Source organism: Siphateles boraxobius, unplaced genomic scaffold (genome assembly GCF_051911475.1).
Source record: "Siphateles boraxobius isolate OS27281-9 unplaced genomic scaffold, OSU_SipBor_1 449, whole genome shotgun sequence".
Classification (NCBI taxonomy): Eukaryota; Metazoa; Chordata; class Actinopteri; order Cypriniformes; family Leuciscidae; genus Siphateles; species Siphateles boraxobius.
The window spans coordinates 25523-32500 of record NW_027509085.1 but is presented as its reverse complement, the minus strand read 5'-3'; the positions used below and the strand labels follow the sequence as shown (position 1 = coordinate 32500).

At 60.1% G+C, this 6978-nt stretch overlaps 1 non-coding gene across 1 annotated transcript in view; it reads right to left on the bottom strand.

Moving 5' to 3' along the window:
* Nucleotides 1–1531, bottom strand: part of LOC143709092 (18S ribosomal RNA) — a 1863-nt gene extending 332 nt beyond the window's left edge. The window contains exon 1 of the ribosomal RNA XR_013193885.1: nucleotides 1–1531. This exon is cut by the window's left edge and continues 332 nt beyond it. This is a non-coding gene — a ribosomal RNA (18S ribosomal RNA).
* Between the last annotated feature and the right edge of the window lie 5447 nt (nucleotides 1532–6978).

Here is a 6978-nt window from a genome sequence, read left to right as displayed (position 1 = left end):
CCCATTGTGGCGCGCGTGCAGCCCCGGACATCTAAGGGCATCACAGACCTGTTATTGCTCCATCTCGCGTGGCTGAACGCCACTTGTCCCTCTAAGAAGTTGGACGCCGACCGCTCGGGGCCGCGTAACTAGTTAGCATGCCGGAGTCTCGTTCGTTATCGGAATGAACCAGACAAATCGCTCCACCAACTAAGAACGGCCATGCACCACCACCCACAGAATCGAGAAAGAGCTATCAATCTGTCAATCCTTTCCGTGTCCGGGCCGGGTGAGCTTTCCCGTGTTGAGTCAAATTAAGCCGCAGGCTCCACTCCTGGTGGTGCCCTTCCGTCAATTCCTTTAAGTTTCAGCTTTGCAACCATACTCCCCCCGGAACCCAAAGACTCGTGGTTTCCCGCACGCTGCCCGGCGGGTCATGGGAATAACGCCGCCGGATCGCGGGTCGGCATCGTTTACGGTCGGAACTACGACGGTATCTGATCGTCTTCGAACCTCCGACTTTCGTTCTTGATTAATGAAAACATTCTTGGCAAATGCTTTCGCTCTCGTCCGTCTTGCGCCGGTCCAAGAATTTCACCTCTAGCGGCGCAATACGAATGCCCCCGGCCGTCCCTCTCAATCATGGCCCCGGGTTCCAGAAACCCACAAAATAGAACCGGAGTCCTATTCCATTATTCCTAGCTGCGGTATTCAGCGGCGACGGGCGGCCTGCTTTGAACACTCTAATTTTTTCAAAGTAAACGCTTCGGGCCCCGAGGACCGGACACCCAGTTAAGGGCATCCGGGGGGCGCCGTGAGGCAGGGGTCCGGGACAGGCGGTGGCTCGCCTTGCGGCGGACCGCCGGCCCGCTCCCGAGATCCAACTACGAGCTTTTTAACTGCAGCAACTTTAGTATACGCTATTGGAGCTGGAATTACCGCGGCTGCTGGCACCAGACTTGCCCTCCAATGGGTCCTCGCCCATGGGTTTAGGATACGCTCATTCCAATTACAGGGCCTCGAAAGAGACCTGTATTGTTATTTTTCGTCACTACCTCTCCGTGTCGGAAATGGGTAATTTGCGCGCCTGCTGCCTTCCTTGGATGTGGTAGCCGTTTCTCAGGCTCCCTCTCCGGAATCGAACCCTGATTCCCCGTTACCCGTGGTCACCATGGTAGGCGCCGAATGTACCATCGAAAGTTGATAGGGCAGACATTCGAATGAGTCGTCGCCGCCGCGGAGGGCGCGCGATCGGCCCGAGGTTATCTAGAGTCACCAAAGCGGCCGGGGCGGCCGGAGCCGCACCCGGATGGGTTTTGGATCTGATAAATGCACGCGTCCCCGACCCCCCGAGGGGAGCCGGGTCGGCGCTCGTTTGCATGTATTAGCTCTGGAATTGCCACAGTTATCCAAGTAGCGGGTGGAGCGATCAAAGGAACCATAACTGATTTAATGAGCCATTCGCAGTTTCACTGTACCGACCGTGTGCACTTAGACCTGCATGGCTTAATCTTTGAGACAAGCATATGCTACTGGCAGGATCAACCAGGTAAGCCGCCTTGGAAGGAGAACCGCGACACGCTGGCTTCCTACACACGGGTCTCGCTCCGCCTCGTGGCCTGGGGCCCGAGGACGGCGCGGCCGCTCATAGGGCGCGTGCGGAACCCTCCTCCTCGGCAGAGGTGGGGGGTTTGTGGCCGCTGGGTCGAGGCCGTAACCGGGAAGGGTGCTTTTCGGGCGGGGAGGAGCGAGGCGTAGGTCGGTCTCGAAGACTGGACCGGGGGGTGTCGGCCACCCCGACCGTCCGATTCCGGAACCCACGCGCCCGCGTCCGCCGCCGCCGTCGCGGACATTCGTTTCAGACGGGCCATCTGAGTCTCCCGAGGTCGACGCGGCCTGCTTTCCCCGGAGGGAGGCCGCGTCTAGCGTCGACGCGCAGAGCGGGGAGGAGCAAGCTGCCCAAAGCGGTCTCGCGACCGGGCAGGGCCGTCCCCAGGCGCGTCCAAAGTTCCAATCGACCAGGCTACCCCGAAAGTGACGGCCCGGAGGAGGGGGAGCGCTCCTCCGGACCCCGGGCAACCCGGAGGCGCCCGTTTTTTTCTCGTCCGTTGCCTTTTCTCCGATACCTTGTCCGAGCGGGGCCGTTGTCCCCTCCTCGACAAAACCCGAAGGGCCGTTTTAGGACCGTCTTTGCTCCGACGGGAGCTCCGTCGCCGCGGACGGATTCTCACGTGCCCGACACAGAGGCACTCTCCCCGGTCGCCAGCCGGGGAGACTCGTGTACGTGGTGACCCGGGTGAACCGCACCGTTTCGGACTCTGTCCGTTTCTTTAGGAGGATCGCCTGCCTCCGGGGCGCCTTCCGCGAGCCGCCCGCCTTCTCTCACCTTGTCCGAGCAGGGCGCTTGTCCCCTCCTCGACAAAACCCCGAAGGGCCGTTTTAGGACCGTCTTTGCTCCGACCGGAGCTCCGTCACCGCCGACGGATTCGTACGTGCCCGACACCTAGGCACTCTCCCCGGTTGCCAGCCGGAGAGTCTCGCGTACGTGGGAATCTGGGTGGACCGCACCGTTTTGGACTCTGTCCGTTTTTTTTTCTTCGCCCTTTCCTCCGTGGGCGCCCGCCCTCCGTCACCTTGTCCGAGCGGGAGCGTTTGTCGCCCTCCTCGACAAAACCCCCAAGGTCCGTTTTAGGACCCACGTCGCTCCGAAGGGAGCTCCGTCACGCGGACGGATTTGACCGTGCCCGAACCCGAGGTACTCTCCCTGGGAGTCTTCCAGGGAGGTTGGTCGTTGTGGGAATCTCGTTCGTCTGCAACGGACGGTGTCCGTTTTCAAAAAGTTTTCGGAGGTGCACCTTCCTCCGTCGCTCCAGGGGTGAGTCAAGCCCCCGGAGTCGTTCCGCCCTTTACCCAGACCGACAAGCGTATGGTACTTTTTTTTTTTTTTTACCTCGGGATCGACCCCGGACGGCGAACCACCACGCGCGGGTTTCCTACACACGGGTCTCGCTCCGCTCGGCCCTGGGGCTCGAGGCGGCACGGCCGCTCATAGGGCGCGTGAGGAACCGTCCGTCAGGCGGGGCCAGGGTGGGAGGCCTCTGGATCAAGGCCGTAACCGGGAAAGGTGCTTTTCGGGCGGGGAGGAGCGGGGCGAAGGTCGGGCTCGAAGACTGGACCGGGGGGTGTCGGCCACCCCGACCGTCCGATTCCGAATTCCACGCGCCCGCGTCCGCCGCCGCCGTCGCGGACATTCGTTTCAGACGGGCCATCTGAGTCTCCCGAGAGTCGACACGGCCTGCTTTCCCCGGAGGGAGGCCGCGTCTAGCGTCGACGCGCAGAGCGGGGAGGAGCAAGCTGCCCAAAGCGGTCTCGCGACCGGGCAGGGGCCGTCCCCAGGCGCGTCCAAAGTTCCAATCGACCAGGCAACCCTGACAGTGACGGCCCGAAGGAGAGGGTGCGCCCCTCCGGGCCCCAGGCAACCCGGAGGCGCCCGTCTTCCGTTAACCTTGTCCGAGAAGAGTGTGGCGACGGTCCCCCACCTCCTCTACAACACCCCTAGCGTCCGTGTTCGGACCGTCTTTGCTCCAGCAGGAGCGCCATCAAGCGTACGGATCTGACTTTGAGCAGGCCACGGTCGGGTCTGCGAGCACAGGGCTCTCGTTTGCATGCAAGATCTTGGACACTGTCCATTTTCTTACGAGGAGTGTTGTGTGTCTTTCACCCTCTGCTCGCCCAGGACGGTGCACCTTCACACACTGGATGCACGCCCAGGGCACCGGCGGTGAGTCTGGGTGTCCAAACCAGCCCCCGCGTTTACTGGAAGTCTCGCCCGCACAGAGTGCATTTTATCTGGGCTGAGCCAGACCGCTTCCCCACCCGGTCTGACCACCACGGTTCTCTGTTCCGTGGACCTCATTCGATCGGACACTGTCCGTAATTTCATTTTTCTTTCGGAGGTGCACCTTCCTCCGTCGCTCCAGGGGTGTCTCAAGCCCCTGGAGTCGTTTTGCCGTTTACCCAGACCGACGGTTCGACAAGCATATGGTTTTTGTTTTAGCCCGGGATCAAAGGAGCCCCGGGACGGACGAACCTGCGACGCGCGGGTTTCCTACACACGGGTCTCGCTCCGCTCGGGCCTGGGCTCGAGGCGGCACGGCCGCTCATAGGGCGCGTGAGGAACCGTCCGCCCGTGAGGGCGGGGGGGTGGTAGGCCTCTGGATCGAGGCCGTAACGGGGAAGGGTGCTTTTCAAAGCGGGTGGGAGGCGCGGGGCGAAGTCAGGCTCTGTGCCGTGATGGGGGGCCCCCAACGAAACCCCGCCAACCGTCAAAGCCTGACGACGGTCCCGACGTCACCGCTGCGGACATCCGTTTTCAGACGGGCCATCTGAGTCTCCCGAGGTCGACGCGGCCTGCTTTCCCCGGAGGGAGGCCGCGTCTCGAGTCGACGCGCAAAGCGGGGAGGAGCAAGCTGCCCATAGCGGTCTCGCGACCGGGCAGGGGCCGTCCCCAGGCGCGTCCAAAGTTCCAATCGACCAGTCAACCCTGACAGCGACGGCCCGAAGGAGAGGGTGCACCCCTCCGGGCCCCAGGCAACCCGGAGGCGCCCGTCTACCGTTACCTTGTCCGAGGAGAGTCTGGGTGTCCAAACCAGACCCGCGCGTTTCCTGGAAGTCTCGCCCGCACAGAGTGCACTTTATCTGGGCTGGGTCAGATCGTTTCCCAACCCGGTCTGACCACCACGGTTCTCACTTTTTCAAATTTGACTCCAGAGTCAGGCCCGCCAAGGGGACTTTGAGCTTGATTCGTGCCCAGGAAGTCTGCACCCTTCCTGGGATGCAGTTAGAGAAGAAAACCAGCAGCCGTCATTTTCCTGGAGGTTTCGTACATGCAGAGATCCACCGCCGCGGTGGTGATTGAATTCTTTCTCTCCCCAGCGCAACATGACCGGGCTTTTTTTTTTTCCTGGGGGCCCTCTCCCACCAGGACTTCCAGAGCTCCACCGCGCGCACTGTGTAATCTGGATTTTATACCCAAGCAGAGAGACTCTGAGCGGGGGGCTCATGGTGGTCTGTTAATGGGTTCTGTGTGCCCTCCACCGCACTACTTCCCCTCTCCCGATAAAGACCCCAAGGTCCGTTTTAGGACCGTCTTTTCTCCAGAAGGAGCTCCAGGGGTGTGGAGCGAATCTGAATCTGACCCAGGACGGCGCACCCTCCCTGGGATGGCCAGGGAGGTTCTGAGATCGTGGAGCTCTGATCACACGGCAACATTTTGGACTCTTGTCAATTTTTCAAATTTGACTCCAGAGTCAGGCCCGCCAAGGGGACTTTGAGCTTGATTAGTGCCCAGGAAGTCTGCACCCTTCCTGGGATGCAGTTAGGGAAGAAAACCAGCAGCCGTCATTTTCCTGGAGGTTTCGTACATGCAGAGATCCACCGCCGCGGTGGAGATTGAATTATTTCTCTCCCCAGTCAGAGCGTACCCCGGCCGGGCTTTTATTTTTTTCCCTGGGGGTCCCACCAGGACTTCCAGAGCTCCACCGTGCGCACTGTGTAATCTGGATTTTTATACCCAAGCAGAGAGACTCTGAGCGGGGGGCTCACGGAGGTCTGTTAATGGGTTCTGTGTGCCCTCCACCGCACTACTTCCCCTTCCCGATAAAGACCCCAAGGTCCGTTTTAAGACCGTCTTTTCTCCAGAAGGAGCTCCAGGGGTGGGGAGCGAATCTGAATCTGACCCAGGACGGCGCACCCTCCCTGGGATGGCCAGGGAGGTTCTGAGATCGTGGAGCTCTGATCACACGGCAACATTTTGGACTCTGTCAATTTTTCAAATTTGACTCCAGAGTCAGGCCCGCCAAGGGGACTTTGAGCTTGATTTGTGCCCAGGAAGTCTGCACCCTTCCTGGGATGCATTTAGAGAAGAAAACCAGCAGCCGTCATTTTCCTGGAGGTTTCGTACATGCAGAGATCCACCGCCGCGGTTGGAGATTGAATTATTTCTCTCCCCAGTCAGAGCGTACCCGGCCGGGCTTTTATTTTTTTTCCCTGGGGGTCCCACCAGGACTTCCAGAGCTCCACCGTGCGCACTGTGTAATCTGGATTTTTATACCCAAGCAGAGAGACTCTGAGCGGGGGGCTCACGGAGGTCTGTTAATGGGTTCTGTGTGCCCTCCACCGCATTACTTCCCCTCCCCGATAAAGACCCCAAGGTCCGTTTCAGGACCATCTTTTCTCCAGAAGGAGCTCCAGGGGTTGGGGGCGAATCTGAATCTGAACCAGGACGGCGCACCCTCCCTGGGATGGCCAGAAAGGTCTGATACCATGGAAGCTCTGAACCCACAGCAACCTTTTGACTCCAGAGTCATGCCCGCCATGGGGGCTTTGGATTCGATTCGTGCCCAGGAAGGCTGCACCCTTCCTGGGAAGCACTTAGAGAAGTAAACCAGCAGCCGTCATTTTCCTGGATGTTTCGTACATGCAGTGATCCACCCCCGCGGTGGAGATTGAATTCTTTCTCTCCCCAGCCAGAGCACACCCCGGCCGGGCTTTTTTTTCCCCTGGGGGCCGTCTCCCACCAGGACTTCCAGAGCTCCACCGAGCGCACTGTGTAATCTGTATTTTTATACCCACGCAGAGAGACTCCGAGCGGGGCTCACGACGGTCTGTTCATGGGTTGTGCGTGCCCTCCACCGCTCTACTTCCCTTCCCCGATAAAGCCCCGAAGGTCCGTTTCAGGACCGTCTTTTCTCCAGATGGAGCTCCAGCGGGTGGCGGGCGAATCTGACTCTGGCCCAGGACGGTGCACCCTCCCTGGGCTAGCCAGGGAGGTCGTAGAGCATGGAGCTTTGAACCCACAGCAACTTTTTGGACTCGGTCAATTTTTTTCGAATTTGACTCCAGAGTCAAGCCCGCCATGGGCGTTTGAGCTTGCTTCGTGCCCAGGAAGGCTTCTCCACCTCCTCTACAAAAGCCTGAAGGGACGTTTTAGGACCGTCT